The sequence below is a fragment of the Chiloscyllium plagiosum genome, chromosome 1, assembly GCF_004010195.1.
Source record: "Chiloscyllium plagiosum isolate BGI_BamShark_2017 chromosome 1, ASM401019v2, whole genome shotgun sequence".
Classification (NCBI taxonomy): Eukaryota; Metazoa; Chordata; class Chondrichthyes; order Orectolobiformes; family Hemiscylliidae; genus Chiloscyllium; species Chiloscyllium plagiosum.
Window position 1 is genome coordinate 152,942,404 of NC_057710.1, and position 16,704 is coordinate 152,959,107.

The 16,704-nt window shown below is 40.8% G+C and overlaps 1 protein-coding gene across 2 annotated transcripts in view; it reads right to left on the minus strand.

Moving 5' to 3' along the window:
- The window catches only part of lrba (LPS responsive beige-like anchor protein), an 875,634-nt gene that overhangs the window by 221,829 nt on the left and 637,101 nt on the right, over positions 1-16,704 (minus strand). The gene's annotated exons all lie outside the window — the stretch shown is intronic.

The following is a 16,704-nucleotide window of genomic DNA, read 5'->3' on the forward strand; positions in this document are numbered from 1 at the left end:
AATTGGATTAGATTTAATTAGATTCCCTACAGTGTGGAAATAGGTTCTTCAGCCCAACAAGTCCACACTGACCCTCCGAAGAGTAGTATAAACAAAACAAAATCAAAAACACTTTCCTTCTTTCTCATACTTCCAGCTTAGAAATTCATGCAGCCTGGCAAATCATGAAGCATGATTCACCCCTGTTATTAGGCTTTGGGTCACATCTCCAATGAACAGGTATACGAAGGAATGCAGCAGAAGGTTCATTGGTGACGCACAAACATCAAGAAGCTGAAGGCGTCATTGTCGCCGTTGGGTACATTGTAAAAGGGGACAATGGGAAATAGGAACAACTGAATTGGGAAGTTTTGGTGGCCAAGGAGGTAATCGAGGGAAGAGGAGGTAAGAGCAGGCATATTATTTAAATACAGGTAACCTACCTTCTGGCTGCACATTTAGGGAACTACATTTTAGGAACATAACTTACTAAGTGTGGCCCTTTAAGGACTGGTTGCTAAACCACATATATATCCGGTTTACCTAAATGCAGTTAACACAAGAAAACTAGAAGCAGGGGTCGGCCATTTGAGACTACTCAGCCATTCAATATGATCATGGCTGATCCATTATCTCAGTGCCATATTTCTGTTTTCTCTCATACCCATTGATGACTTCAAAATCTAAAAACTTTATCTTCCTGCTTCTTGAATAGAGTCAGTGACTTGGATTCTATAGCCTACTCTGGCAGAGAAATCTACATTTTACAATCCTTTGATTCGGTTTCTTAACTCAGTCCTAAATGGCATACCTTGCATCCTGAGACTGTGATCCCTGTGACTCCCCAATCAGGGAGAGCATTCTCCCTGCATCTAGTCTGTGCAGCCTGTTAGAATTTTATATGTTTCAATCAGGTCTCCTCGAATCCTTATAAACTTTAGTGAATACCGGCTCAATTGAAACAATTGGTCCTTTAGTGCAGTTCTGCAATCCCTGGAATCAGCCTAATGAACTACCACTGCGCTCCTCCTTTAACAATTATATCCTTTCTTACTTACAGAAACCACAGAATACTCCAGCAGCAAGACATCCCTACTTCTGAACTTAATCCTCTTGCAATGAATGCCAATATACCATTTGCCTTCTTAACTGTTTGCTGCATATGCCTCTCTACTATCTTTGTCTGGGATGCAAAAACACCCAGATCCCTGTGTGCATCAACATTCCCCAACATATCAGCATTTAAATAATACTCCTTCTTTTCTGTTTTTTACATTGATGTGTACAATTTTGCATGTAGTCACACTGGACTACATCAGCCATGTGTCTGCAGAATCAACTTGGCTAAATCACTTTGTACCTCCTAGCATTTTCCTCGCAGCTCAAAATCCTCCCTCAAGTTTTGTGCTGTCAGCAAACTTGAAAATGTTGCATTTGATTCCCTCATCTAGATAAGTTATTCACATCATGAACTTTCCAGTATCCTATGAGTCTGCCATCTAGAAAAAAAGACCCATTTATTCCCAGTCATTGTTTCCTGTCTATTAATCAATTCCCAATCCATGCTAATATCTAACCCCCATCGACTGTGCTTTAATTTTGCCCACTAAACTCTTCTGAGGGATTTGATCAAAAAGCCTGGTGTAAATCCTCAAAGCTAGTAAATTAGTCAGGGCTGAGGTAGCTTTTCACTTAATTGCTTTCTGGACTTGCAACCTTACCGTTGTTTTTTCCATCGCAGATCAGGAGACATAGAACATGTGAATTATGAGAAGGAGTAGGCCACTTAGTCCCTTGGGCCTGCTCTACAATTCACTATCATGGATGATTTAATTATAACATCAAATCCACATTTCTGTCTACTCCAAATAACATTTCCCCCCTTGCTTAACAAGAATCCATTTATCTTTGCCTGAAAATATTCAAGAATTCTTTTTCCATCACCTTTGAGGAAGAGAGTTCTCAAAGGTGAGAGGTCTCTCAGCCCTATGAGAAAAGAGTAACAGCCTAATCTCTCTTTTAAATCGGAGATACCTGAATTTTAAACAATGACCTCTAGTCTAGATTCTCCCACAAGAGGAAACACCTTCTCCATTTCTATGCTGTCAAGACCGCTCAGGATCTTATATCTTTCAATCAGTTGCCTCTTACTATTTTGAACTCCAGATGAATAAAGCATATCCTGTCTAAGCTCTCCTCATAAGAAACCTTCTAATTTCAGATTAAAGATGGTAAACCTCTGAATGAACTGCTTTCAATGCATTTAAATCCTTCCTTATGTAAGGCAACCAAAACTGTGCACAGTATTACAGATGTGATCTCTGAAGTTTATACAGGGCACTGGTAAGACTGCATTTTGAGTCCAGAGACAGACTCAAAGTTTCAAAAGATTTACTTTCAGAAAACACTGGCTGGCACTCAAGTATCTAACTCAATTACAAACTAGATTACTTTCAACACAATCCCAGATGGAATATCCTAATAGCTATCTCCAAAGATAATATAATATACCAGAGTAGTGCATAAGTGGATAAGCATAACCTTTTGGGTGTCACAGTTGGTTACAGATATAAAGTACTCATAAAATACTAGTTGCTTCTGAACTATAACCTGATCAGCATATTAAATTTGTGAACTTTGTTCATGAAACAAAAACTCAGAGCACTAATTTTCAGATAGTAGAGTGTCCTCCTCATTCAGTTGAAAAATCAGTGAGGAATGAATCCCTGCTGATCTCAGCAGTCCTGCCCTTGAAGGGGGAATTTTCCACTGTCTGAGGTAGAAGTCCCATCTCAGAGGGCTTTTGGCAATTTGTCCACAAAATTTTGGTGTTTCAGAATGGGGTGGGGAGCTCAGGCCTGGATAGTAAAAAAACAATTTCAGTGGTGAGGGGCAGGGTCTGCGCGTGTATCTCTGTCTGACTATGTATATGGTGTGTGTGTGTGCCCCCAGAGAGGGGAAACTATGTTTTGCATTCAGCCCAGAACCCTTGATTCGTGCCAGGCACAAAATTACCAGTATAACAACAGGGAGCAAGATTAGTCTATTTGGTGCTTCATGTTCCCCACTATTATTAGACTTCTGAATGAATCTCTCAAATTTCAAATCTAATGCTGATCTTGCATTTTGTGCACCTTCTTTGCTGCCATAACTTTGCATTCCTTGCTCTATTCTCTCTCAATGTCAGCAAAACTAAAGAACTGATAACCGACTTCAGAAAGAAAGGAGGAGAATATGCCGCCATCTATAGGGTTGATAGCGTCAAATTCTTAGGTTGATGATAACCGATCTGTCCTAGACTTCGCATGTAGATGCAATGGTCAAGAAAGTGCAACAGCGTGTCTTCTTCCTGAGGCGGCTTAGGAAATTTGGCATATCCATAAGGACCCTTACCAACGTTTACAGATGCACCATAGAAAGCATCATTTCCGGGTACACAATGGCCTGGTTTAGCAGTTGCTCTGTCCAAGACCATAAGTAACTACAAAAGGTGGTCTGCACAGCCCAGATCATCACGGAAGCCAACCTTCCATCCACAGACTCCAGTTACACATCTCATTGCTGTGGAAAGGCTGCCAACACCATCAAAGACCCATCTCACCCCAACAATGCTCTCTCACAACCTCTTCTGTCAGGCAAGGGATGCAGAGGCTTGAAGATATGCACCAGCAGGTTCAAGAACAGCTTTTTCTATGCTATTATTAGACTGATGAAGTGAACTCTCTTAACTTCAAATAATGCTGACCTCATTAATGTTGACATTGCCTCGCATATGTCCTGTGTGACATAACTTGTATGCCTTACTCTATCCAAGTATTTTCCACTCTATGATCTACATGTCCTTGCTTACTACGATCTGCCTAAATTGCCTGTAAGCAAAGTTTTTCACAGTATTTAGGTACACATGACAATAAATCAAATCAAAATACCCTATGATCTTTATACGGTATGATCTGTCTGGACTGCACACAAAACAAAATTTTACACTGTACCAAGGTACATGTGACAATAATAAATCAAATCAAACAGCATGGCCTCGCTATGCCTTTCAATAAGATTATGGCTAATCTGATTTCAACCGCAACTCTACATTCCTGTATATCTCTGACAATCTTTTATTCTCTTGTTAATTGAGAATCTATCCACCTTTGCCTTAAAAATATTTAAATATTTTAAATCCACTGCCTTTTGAGAAAGGGAATTCCAAAGGCCCTCATCTCCATCTCTAATGGGCAACACCTTATCTTTAAATTGTGACTCATATAACTGGGAGAGAGGTAGCCATTGCATGGCTAATAATTGGTCATTTACAGATCTCAATTGTGGCAATGGTGTATACCACCATACCCCTTGACTGTCCTTTGTAAAACTGTGGACAGGTGGTGTGGGAGAAAGAGTGGCTGGGGAAACCTCTGTCTGGAATGACTCCTTCCTGTGTTTATTCGAAGTATTGATGCCTTTTGGCTATAAATATGCTTTACAGCTCACTAACGAATACTAAATACATACAGCAACATATTTAAACACAACGTCCTTGGCATCACTGTAGCATTGGCTTGAGCAAAAGTGAAGTCAATCAGAATCAGGAGAAGCTCTCTATTGATTGGAATTGCACCTCACACAAACAAATATGGTTTGCTTGATTGAGTTAATCATCCCAGGCTATCACTGCAAGAATTCCACAGGATAGTGTCCTAAGTCCAACCATCTCCAGCTGCTTCATCAATACATTCCTTTCATCATAAAATACTTACAATAAGGAAACAGGCCAATTGGCCCAACAGGACCACACCGACCCTCCAAAGAGTAACCCACTCAGATCCATTTCCCTACACTCTTACTCTACATTCCCCTGACTAATACACATCCCTAAACACTATAGACAATTTAGTATGGCCAATTCACCTAACCTATACATCTCTGGACCGTGGGAGGAAACTGCAGCACCTGGAAAAAACCCATGCAGACACAGGGAGATGTACAAACTCCACACAGGCAGTGGCCAGAGGCTGGAATCACACCTGCATCCCTTGTGTTGTGAGGCAGCAGTGCTAATCACTGAGCCACCATGTCGTCCTGTTCAATGGTATTATCATTGCTGAATCCCTGACCTTAATAAACTCAATCAAATTTATAGTGAATGACTGTATAAGAAACCTACTAAAAATAAACATTTTATGTACACATGCAAGTCTCTTCTATTGTACTCTCTACAAATGTCTGTTCAAAGTATTTGTAACAATGCAAAGGACAGTAATTTCCAGTGCAAGGTGAGCAGCTCCAGGAGCCATAATAACAGCAGGATTCTAATTAATTTCCCACAAACAAAGCTATGGTTCTAATCTTCAATCTGAACAGCAATTAGCATTTTAATGAACTAAACTAGATGTTAGAAACTTCATAACCTTAGAAACAGGCCAGCATTTCAGCAGAAAATATTACATTGGTCAAAACTTTGTAGAACCTTTGGAATAGTTGCAGATAACGTAACTGGCAAAATGTTGTGGGAAGGCAATGGATATTACGTCTGGCGACTTTCTATCAGCAATCCATTTTGTCAGCTGTGCAAAAATTGTCAGATGGCACAAGTGCAATTCAGCTACTTAACTGGCCAATTAAGAACACCTTGCCAACTCTTCTCACATTATATCAGCATTAGGGAGGGACCTCTTGTCATGTCACTAGGTCTTGCAGTTTTGAGAAGATTCTGACAGGTAGAAGCATTCCTTTTGCATACTCTTTGGTCTATGATGTGGCACTCTCACATTAATTACTGACCTGTAGCAACTGTGTCATCCTGTGACATCAATGATGTTTCTGCCCTCGCCAAAATTCAATAGACCCCATTTACCTGACTTAAAGGTGTCCCTATTCTCTATCTCCATTGTATCAGTTCTGACAATGGTTGCAGTTGTTTACATTTACACATCCTCTACGTTCATCTTTTATCTTAGTTGCTCTATGATCATATTTTTCTAAATTACACCATCGATCTTTCCTGCCTTCCAATCATCATAGACTTTCTGTTGGTTGTTCCTTCTCTTTCTCCCTGCTTTCCCCATGCCTGTACTTGTTCAAAATCTGTTAAGCCTCTAAATTTTTCAGTTCTAACAAACATTATCAGCCTGAAATGTTAACTCTGTTTCTTCATTTATAGATGCTGTTAGCCCTGCTGAATAATTCCAACATTTTGTTTTTATTTCAGATCACCAGCATCCACAATACTTTCCCTTTGTAAGGGTGATGAAAAGGTTATGCAAATATTTATAGCATCAGTGAAATTTAATCTAATTGTCTTGAAGTTTATTCTAGTGATATCAAAAGTCAATCAACTGAAATGTCATTCCACTTTATTTAAGATCAGTACAAATAGATCACTTACATTGCAAAATATTCTTTATTGTTACAACATTGACTCACTAATAATAAATACATTGTCGATAAAAATGCTGTCTACAATGCAAATTATTATTTTATTATAGTTGATTATAGTAAATCCAGTCTCTTGGATCGATCTTAAATTCCCCTCCAATGCCAATTTTAAGGCATGAAGGCTGCATAAAATTCAGTTTGCTCACTGCCTATCTACCATTCCTGCACCTTCCGTAATTTTACCAGAGGTGAAGTGGCAATATGTGGCTTATCAGTCAATGGACTATTTGAGGCCACTAAGTGGGTGATTAATTCCCAGTAAAAAGCTTATCTTTTCACTGGAAAAGCCCATTCCAAGTGTCCTGCCCAGTAGCTTCCCCACACAATTACAGGCAGGGACCACCTTGAAATGCAACACCCTTCCGGTTCTCAGAACCCCTGCCAAGAGCTGCCTGTTTGTCTGGTTAACAGGGAGATTCCTAACTTAGATGAGGCGGATCCAATACAACTCATCTCCTCTCTGGCTTGTTGAGAGTATTCAGTAGTGGCCACCACTGAAGAGCTTCCAACCACTAACTGACCCATTGCTCACTGAGGACTACCTGTATCTAAGAGGCAAACATTCCACCTCACTTCTCTTGATTGACAATCGGGTATGTACAAGCACGGGATTGGAATACTCCATACAATCCAACCTTACCTTTCTGATGTAAATTGTATACATTACAAAATCAATGGTAACAACATACACTTTTAACAGGAGATTTTCCAATTACTAAAAGCTTTGTTCACTATTTATATAAAATTATTAATATTTGCATAAAGGATATTTTATGATTTTCCCCTGAATTTCTCCCCATGTAAATCCATTTACACCAATTATGACACAGGTGCAGATATTTTAGAGTCATAGAGATTTTCAGCATGGAAACAGACCCTTCGGTCCAACCTGTCCATGCCGGCCAGATATCCCAACCCAATCTAGTCCTACCTGCCAGCACCTGGCCCATATCCCTCCAAACCCTTCCTATTCATATAACCATCCAAATGCCTCTTAAATGTTGCAACTGTACCAGCCTCTACCACTTCCTCTGGCAGCTCATTCCATACACGTACCACCCTCTGCGTGAAAAGGTTGTCCCGTAGGTCTCTTTTATATCTTTCCCCTCTCACCCTAAACCTATGCCCTCTAGTTCTGGACTGTCCCACCCCAGGGAAAACACTTTGTCTATTTATCCTATCCATGCCCCTCATAATTTTGTAAATCTCTATAAGGTCACCCCTTAGCCTCCAACACTCCAGGGAAAACAGCCCCAGCCTGTTCAGCCTCTCTCTACAGATCAAATCCTCCAACCCTGGCAACATTCTTATAAACCTTTTCTGAACCCTTTCAAGTTTCACAATTTCTTTCCAATAGGAAGGAGACCAGAACTGCACGCAATATTCCAACAGTGGCCTAACCAATGTCCTTACAGCCGCAACATGACCTCCCAACTCCTGTACTCAATGCCCTGACCAATAAAGGAAAGCGTACCAAGTGCCGTTCTCACTATCCTATCTACCTGCGACTCTACTTTCAAAGAGCTATGAACCTGCACTCCAAGTCTCTTTGTTCAGTAACACTCCCTAAGACCTTACCATTAAGTGTATAAGTCCTGCTAAGATTTGCTTTCCCAAAATGCAGCACCTCGCATTTATCTGTATTAAATTCCATCTGCCACTTCTCAGCCCATTGGCCCATCTGGTCAAGATCCTGTTGTAATCTGAGGTAACCCTCTTCACTGTCCACTACACCTCCAGTTTTGGTGTCATCTGCAAACTTACTAACTGTACCTCTTATGCTCGCATCCAAATCATTTATATAAATGACAAAAAGTAGTGGGCCCAACACCGATCCTTGTGGCACTCCACTGGTCACAGCCTCCAGTCTGAAAAACAACCCTCTACCACCACCCTCTGTCTTCTACCTTTGAGCCAGTTCTGTATCCAAACGGCAAGTTCTCCCTGTATTCTGTGAGATCTAACCTTGCTAATCAGTCTCCCATGGGGAACTTTGTCGAACGCCTTACTGAAGTCTACACAAATCACATCTACCGCTCTGCCCTCATCAATCCTCTTTGTTATTTTCTCAAAAAACTCAATCAAGTTTGTGAGACATGATTTCCCACACACAAAGCCATGTTGACTATCCCTAATCAGTCCTTGCCTTTCCAAATACATGTACATCCTGTCCCTCAGGATTACCTCCAAGACTGACGTCAGGCTCACTGGTCTATTGTTTCCTGGCTTGTCCTTACCACCCTTCTTAAACAGTGGCACCACGTTAGCCAACCTCAAGTCTTCCAACACCTCACCTGTGACTATCGATTATACAAGTATCTCAGCAAGAGGCCCAGCAATCACTTCTCTAGCTTCTAGGGTACACCTGATCAGGTCCTGGGAATTTATCCACTTCTTTGCGTTTCAAGACAACCAGCACTTCCTCCTCTGTAATATGGACATTTTGCAAGATGTCACCATCTAATGCCCTACAGTCTATATCTTCCATATCCTTTTCCACAGTAAATACTGATGTAAAATACTCATTTAGTATCTCCCCCATTTTCTGCGGCCGACCTTTTGTTTTTGTAGCCACTACACTGATGCTTCAGCCAACAGACCAACTTCAGAACTCAATCCTGGCTAACAATGAGGCTTTCATCAATCAGGACTTTCAGTGGATTAACTGGGCAGTAGATATGCAACTACTTTGTGCACAATAAAGCATACTATGGAGATAGATTTCTAGTTAGTCAGTGCACATTCGGAATATAAGCAATAAATTATCAATGATAAATCACAAATTTAACAAGAACCACAAAACTATGTCTCTTTTATTAGAAATTTAAGTTTGTACTTCAAGAGACAGAGAATCTGCGTTACCTACATGCAGCAATGTAACTGTCTACAAAAGAACCTTTCTGTTCATTGAATAACTTGGTTTACCAGAAGTACACATTTCCCAAGGTTACCAGACAGCTAAACAGTGGCAACTTAATCAGAGACAGTTAATACATGTCACCTTCCAACAGAATATAACACTGGTTATCTTAATCACAAAGACAAGTATCCTGAAAGCATAAAGACTAGAAATTTAGTCCGAGAAACAGTGTGTTTGCACCTATATCTAACCTAACATAACTGAAAGATCACTTAAGTTGAAATCATTTCAGGTATGCTCTTACAAATGTAGATTTTATAGAATCTGATTATGAGTTGTGCTAAGTGCATACCAATTTAATTGATTGGGAAAGTGCAACAAAATTTCAAGTGGATCAATTTGAATTAGTCTATTCCTTAGGAACATACAGCTAAAACTAATTTGGATTGATTTTAGCTCATTTTTAAAATGCAAGTGTGCACAAATCTTTGGAGACAACATGCTTTATGGGAAGTAAATAAACTACTTTTTTACTGCTGCAGAGGGATAATGCAATTTAAAAATTAAGCATGTAGTGCAGCATTCACATTGCATCTTAAATTGTATTTATTTACAAGCAAATTAAAGAAACATATTTAGATACTAAGTGGGAGAACAGTCTGGAGCATTTTTGAGCTCTGGGCTGACATTGATGCACTGTCGGCTTATTCAGTGAGGTAACAGTGGGAATACACACATTGAATTATACATTACAAGTTTGCACTGATTTATTGCAGTAATAACATCCACCTCATTAAAAAAAATCCACTTTGTTGCAGAGAGAGCAATACATATTGTTTACTGCAATAAATTAATTGCAGTGCAAGAAGAACCTTGTGGAAACCCTCTAACAATACATCTGTAATGACAGTGCTATACATCACAGCTTCCACAGCAGGTTTATGACAAATGAAGACAGGATACAGCATTCAGAGAATACATTTCTTTAAAATATGACCATTATCTCAGGACTACTGGTCAGGCAGTGTTTTGACTCACATATAGGTTACATTTCCATGTCACAAAGCAAGAAATATTTGGAGAATGCAGTCAGATACTGAAGGGGTTTTCCTTTCTTCCTCCACAGAAAAATATTAAATAAATGCACCTAATATTATTGCACAAAGATATTTCCACAAAGGAAAAATATAGAATTTCACACAAATCTTGGAAATATTATCTTAGCTGAGCAACCATGCAATCACAAGTATTCTAATCCGTTGAATATTCCTGTAATGCAATTTAGTAAGAATATGAGGCAATATAATGGTCTTATATTTCTTACAACAAAAAAGTGCAAAAAACATGAACTGTGACAAATTTAATATCTGCTCGAGAATCAAATATTTGGTAACACAAAGTATTCTATTGATGTACTAAAACCATGATTTGCAATTATATAGCACCTTTAAATGCAGCTTAATACCTTAAGGCATGACACAGGACCATTAGCAGACATTATTTACAATAAGCCAGAGAGGAGATATTAGGACAAATGATGAATACTTATCGAAGAAGTGTCCTAATGAAGAGAGAGAGAGAGAGAGAGAGAAAGAAAGAGAGAGAGAAAACTAGGGATGTATTGGAATTACACAGCTAAGAGGCTTAGACAGATGAAGGAATGGCTTCTAATGGTGGAGCAATTAAAATCCAGGATGAACAAAAGCTCAAAATTACACTAGTGTCGAGATCTCAAAGATATGGAGAGCTTTAAGGGTTTACAGGCGCAGAGAGGAGTGAAGAAGAATCTGAAATCAAGATTTTAAGTTGTTAAAGGGATATCACTGAGGGAAAAAAAAGAGCTGCTTTACGAATTGTTTCCAATTCTCACGTACCAGAGGACTGGAGATCTGCAACATGGTACCATTATTCAAAAATGTACGAGGGGTACTTCAAATAATTATAGGTGAGCAAATTACTGGAATCAATTTTGAGGGGTAGCATTAACTGCAGTATGGAGAAGCATGGATTAATCAGGGTTACTCAGCACGTATTTTTAAGGGAAGGTTGTGTCTTATTTAACTGCAAGTTTTGAGGAAGTAACAAGGAGGTGCAATAGATAATGTCTACAGGTAGTTCTCCTATAACATGCGTTTCATAAATGTGATTTGGCTGTAACGCAATTTGTGAATTGTGGACCTTTTTTTAATAAGGCAAACTCTCGTTGGTTATTGTGCAATTTCATCCCCTGTATTACCAGCCAGCTGTGATTTATTCTGCTGGTGCATCTATTGCAACAGGCTGTCATGTGTGTGTTTTTTTTGCTTCTATCTGCAACTAAGGTAGTTTAATTTGCTTTCATCAGTGAGAAAAACAAAGTGAGACCCTCAAACCTGCTCCCAGGGCTAACAGTTTAATTGTTTTGGGGATAATAGCACACCACTCTGGAATGCCTAATGGGATCGTGTATGGAGTTGGGGGTGGGGGGGTGAGGAGTGGGAAGAGAGGGGGAGATAGGGAGTGAAAGAAAGTGCAAATGCAATGATGTTGGAGACTAAACAGGGCCTCTTGTTAAGCAGAGGCTGAGTTTCTGGCTATCTGAAGCTTCAACATACGGTGACTTTACAAGAGAGGGACAGACCAATGGTCACCCTCATTTCTCCCCACCTAACCTATCTCCGGGTCATGCCTGATCAAGTTCAACCAGTCTCCGTTTGAAACTTGGGGGGGGGGGGGGGGTGGGGAAAGAGGTGGGAGGGAGTCTGAGAGTCTCAGCCCCTCATTCTCTGTGAAACCCAAGTCCCGTCAAAACCTCCAGCTATTCAGAGAATCCCAGTCCTTTAGCCACATCCTCAAAACAAAGGAGATTTTACTCGCGCCACAAGAAAACTTCCTGCTTTTTTTTCTTCCTCCTTGGGAATGTTTTTGGGAATAAGCTTGTTGGGGGAAAATCCCATTGTTTGAGTATCTTTATCCACATTATGAACTGACTGTTAGCTGGAGAAGCAAGTTAGAAGCTGTGATAGCATTTAAATAGCATTGAATCAGCAGCTGGGCCAGCACTGCAAATTTCAGATGGGACATTATTTAATTCTGAAACCCCTTAAAGTGTTAAATTTACTGTATCATTTCATTGAAATATATGATTAGAAACTTATCTAGACTGTGCTATCTTTTGTGTTAGACGAACTACTATTTTCTCCATAGCACGACATCGCATGGGAATGCAACTACCACAATATAGGAGAACTACCAATATACAGATCTTAGGCATCTGACAAGGCCCCATGTGAAAGACTGTTAGGAAAAATTAAAGTCCTTGGAATACAGGAGAATGCGACAGGTTGGATCCAAAATTGATTCAGTGACAGGAAACAAAGGGTAATGGTTGATGGATGTTTTTACAGAGCAAAAAGTGGTTTCCAGTGCACTCCACAGGGCTCAGATTTTTTAAAAAATCTCTTGCTATTGTGGCATATATTCAAGATTTCAACTTAAATGTGGAAGACATATTTGAGAAATTCACAGATGATGCAGAAGTAGGCTGGTAGCTGATAGTGAAGAGGCTGGCTGTAGGATGATATCAATGGTTTACTTTAATAGGCAAAAAGCGGCAAGTCTACAGAAGTAAGAGCTTATGCATTGTGGAGGGCTAAAAAAAATGGAATACACAGCAAATGGAAGGGTATTACAAATGATGGAGAAAGTGAGAGACTTTGGAGTGCATTTTCACAGGTCCGTGTTGGTGACAGGACAGGTTGAATACAAAAGCTGGGCTGTAATGCTGAAACTATGCGAGACACAGATTAGGCCACAGCTTGGGCTTTATGTACAATTCTGGTTACTCTACAGAAAGGACACAACTACTCCAGAGAGAGAGAGAGCACAGAACAACTTTACAACAAAATTGTCAGGGTTTGAAAATTGCAGGTATGTAGAAAGATTGGATAGGCTATGGCTGTTTCCCTCGAAAGAAAGGAGGCTGAGGAGTGATTTAATTGAGGCATAGGAAATAATGAGGTGTCTGGACTGAGAGGACAGGGAAGATCAATTTCCCTTAGTAGAGAGGTTAATTAGCAGGGGACACAGGTTTAAGGTGATTGGTAAGATGATTAGAGTGAATATGAGGCAAGTATTGTTGCCCAGAGAATGGTGGATGTCTGGAATTTGCTACACAGTTTGGTGGTTGAGGACGAAATGCTCAATTCATTTAAAAAGATCCTGGATCTGCACCTAAAGCATTGCAACCTGCACGGGTATGGACCCGGTGCTGTTAAGTGAGATTGGAATGGGCAGTTAGTTTATTCAGCCACTGCAGATATGATCTGAATGGCCTATTTCAGTGGCATAACTTTTCTAAGGTTCTAATTTTAAAGTTGACTGGGAACTTGGTAAAAGACAGGATAAGGTGAGTTAGCTCATTTGGCTGGATGGCTGCATTACAATGCAGAGTGATACCAACAGCTTGGGTTCAATTCCTGCACCAATTAAGGCAATCGCCCTCTTTGCCTGAGGCATGGACAGTCTGGTTCACTCATACGTCATTGCCAGGGAGAGAAAATAAGTTTTTTGGGCAGAGGATAAAGACAATGTGGGTATCAGAATTTTTAAATACCAAGTTTTCTTCTGAAAGATTAAATTTTAAATTTTTTTTTATTTCAAATGTTAAACATATTCCTGACTTCAATCAGCTCAAATGCATTTTCTAGCAGTAGTCACTAAATAAAAGAAATGGGAGATGTATGAACACAAGAAAGCCCAGATGATTATTCTGGAAATCCCAGATCTAGAACTGGTGAGCATCTGTTCCTTCAAATGTTACTCTAGTTTTGTGTAGAGCATTTACAGGATCGAACTGTCGGGTAAAACAATTTATTGCAATGAACTATTGTATAATTTGATATAATTGTCTTGTTGGCTTTCATATAATCTGTCTTTACTTGCTTGTGGGGTAGTGTACTTTCCGTCATTCCCTATGTCTAAATTATTTAAATCCCAACTGTTTGAGCAACTACTCTTGCTCTAGATTACAAGTATTCACTTTATTTAAGAATTTGAGAATGTTGAACCATCTTTTCTCTAGATTTAAGCCAATGTTCATCAGTTTCTCTCCATAAGTGACTAGTTTTAAACTGTCAGTTTTTGTTGAGTCCTTATTAGCACTATCTTCAATTCCCAATATCCTTGCTATGATGTGGTGACAAAGCTTTTTTTTTATTTATTTTCTAAACTTGAGATTCATCACTTTGGCTATATAGCCCAAGATCCAAACTGGTTTTTATCATTGTTGTATACTATACTGATAGTTTCAGTAAATTATTTAGCAATGCTTCCAGTTCCCTTTCTCATGTTGTAGCTTGAGCTGTTTAGTTTATATTCCCATTTATTTTTCTTCAACACACGAGACAGCTCGAGGTCACACGACTACACTTAGGGCTTGAATTGGAACTAGACTGTATTTACCACAGATCAAAATTCCAAGGAATTGTGTTAAAATTCAATGAACATCTCCAAAGGTAAACAAAAATCCTTGACAATTGCTCCTCCAAAAGGTGTGAACAGCTTATTCCAGCTCACTGCAAACAGACAATGAGAACTATCCAAATTGATGAATGGGGCAGTTAAAAGCTACCTCATTTAAATTATACTGAATGTAACCATGCTCCAGACTTAAGTTTACCCAACATTTAATATTGAAGCATAATGTAACACATTTGGGAATAAAAACCATCTTAAATTTGATCTATAGAAGACTCTGCAACAACTGCTCTCAATCAGAACTCCATAGGTTGACAGCTGAGAGAAAACATCCTCAGAGTCAGAATCCCCAGCTCAAAAGAGAAAAGCTTTCAGGAATCAATGACAGTTCAGCTGAAAGAACCTAAGTGATCACAAACTGCTGGAACTGCAGAACTAATGAGGAACAAGAAAACTTCTCTCCCTCTTAATGTCCACTCTACCAACTGAGACCACCTGTCAAACCAAACTTCAACTGTTCAACTACAGAAACCAACATAGCTGCTGAATTCTGACTTCATCGTTGGAAAAATAATCTAAAAGTAAATAACAGACCTGCAACAATAGGGAACACTACCCCTGTTCATGACTCCACCCCCATTCCCCCCACCATCACACCCACTCCAGTTACACGTTCCGCCCCCACTCCCACCACCACACCCACACCAGATCCCAGCTCCCAGCCCTGCTGACTTTTCACCATTCCCCCAGACCTCCCCCTCACTGAGGATGAACGATCAGTCCTCAGCAAAGGACTCACTTTCATCCCCCTCCGTCCACGCATCAATTAATTTAATAAACGCCGTGACGTCGAACAATTCTTCCACCGCCTCCACCTCCGAGCTTACTTTCACAATCAGGATTCCCGCCCACCTTCCGAGGACCCCTTCACCCACCTCCAACACACTGTATCCACCTGGACACCCTGCGCTGGCCTATTACCTGGCCTCGACCTCTTTATTTCCAACTGCCACCGTGACAACCGCCTCAACCTGTCTACACCCCTCCCCCACTCCAACCTCTCACCCTTACAACGCGCAGCCCTCCAATCCCTCTGCTCCAATCCCAACCCCACCATCAAGCCAGCGGATAAAGGGGGCGCAGTGGTAGTCTGGCACACTACACTGCTGAAGCCAAATGCCAACTCGAGAACACCTCTTCCTACTGCCCCCTCGACCATGACCTCACCCTCCATCACCAAACCATCATCTCCCAGACCATACAGAACCTCATTACCTCAGGAGATCTCCCACCCACAGCTTCCAACCTCATAGTCCGGGAACCCCGCACTGCCCGGTTCTACCTCCTTCCCAAGATCCTCAAGCCTGACCACCCTGGCCGACCCATTGTCTCAGCATGCTCCTGCCCCACTGAACTCATCTCGACCTACCTTGACACTGTCTTATTCCCCCTAGTCCAGGAACTCCCCACATACGTTCGAGACACCACCCACGCCCTCCACCTCCTCCAAGACTTCCGTTTCCCTGGCCACCAACACCTCATCTTCACCATGGATATCCAATCCCTCTACACCTCCATCCGCCATGACCAGGGCCTCCAAGCTCTCCGTTTTTTCCTCTCCAGAAGTCCCCAAAAGTACTCTTCCACCGACACTCTCATTCGTTTGGCCGAACTGGTCCTCACCCTTAACAATTTCTCCTTTGAATCCTCCCACTTCCTCCAGACCAAAGGGGTAGCCATGGGCACACGTATGGGCCCCAGCTATGCCTGTCTCTTTGTTGGCTACGTAGAGCGGTCGATCTTCCGTAATTACACCGGCACCACCCCACCTCTTCCTCCGCTACATTGATGACTGCATTGGTGTCACCTCATGCTCCCGCGAGGAGGTTGAGCAATTCATCAACTTCACCAACACATTCCACCCTGACCTTAAATTTACCTGGACCATCTCTGACACCTCCCTCCCCCTCCTGGAC